The following is a 929-nucleotide window of genomic DNA, read 5'->3' as shown; positions in this document are numbered from 1 at the left end:
TGATTTTGGAGAGCTCACCATATACTTTCATCCGCCCAGAAGTATGTGAATATAGAAATCGGATTGTTTACAAAATTCTGGGGCATTTGTTGAACAAGTGCAGTTAACGGCACTGATCGATCAGAAGATTTACGCAACAAGATTATGGATCATCTGTACATATGGTGTTGCTTCAACTTCCGACGGAAAGTGAAGATTTGGTCAAAACAGCCTCTACCCGACCGAAATCCCGCTTGATTCACACGAGTCAAGACTTTGCGTGCCACCGTAAGGAATCAGAAAATCAGTGACGCCAGAAGCCTTGCCCAACAGGCGTCAAACCAGCACATCTGTGTTTACGACATTCACTATACTACTACCTATTCACCCCGGTTGTCTGGAGCGGCCTCGTTCTCCAAGATAGACCTAAATAAATTGGATAGGCATTGGCCATGAAGCCCACCACCAGCGGCTAGAAAGCCCTCAGGACCAGCAGCACGATGACGCTTGGGTGAAAAAATACATTCGAACAATTCTGAGACGGAAGACGGCTCCATAATTACTGACCAACTTTCTGTTGAGGGCCAGGATTCCGGATCGGAAGCAACAGGTGGCCAGCTGAATTGCTGTTCGAAGTACTGTGTCCAGCGATCCAGACGTTTTGCTTTGCTGCATATCAGGGAGCCATTTTGGTCCCTGGTTATTTCGCTGAAGTTTCCGAAAACCAGTCGAACGAATCAAGTGGAACAAATTGCGCACGTTTCCAGCATTCATTGCCTCTTGCATTTTTTCGACATTTCAGGTCCACCGAGTTTCTCGGTCTGCACGGCACTCTGTTTCAACCGACGTCGGACGATATCTCGGGTGGAGTTGTGGCTGTGGCCAGGCGGGATTTTGTCACCGGGTCTCCAGCAAAGACGGTCCTATCAGAGATCCTATGGTTGGATGGG

This window comes from Opisthorchis viverrini (assembly GCF_000715545.1).
Source record: "Opisthorchis viverrini unplaced genomic scaffold opera_v5_249, whole genome shotgun sequence".
Classification (NCBI taxonomy): domain Eukaryota; kingdom Metazoa; phylum Platyhelminthes; class Trematoda; order Opisthorchiida; family Opisthorchiidae; genus Opisthorchis; species Opisthorchis viverrini.
The sequence above is the reverse complement of the archived record's forward strand: the minus strand, read 5'-3'. Positions refer to the sequence as shown.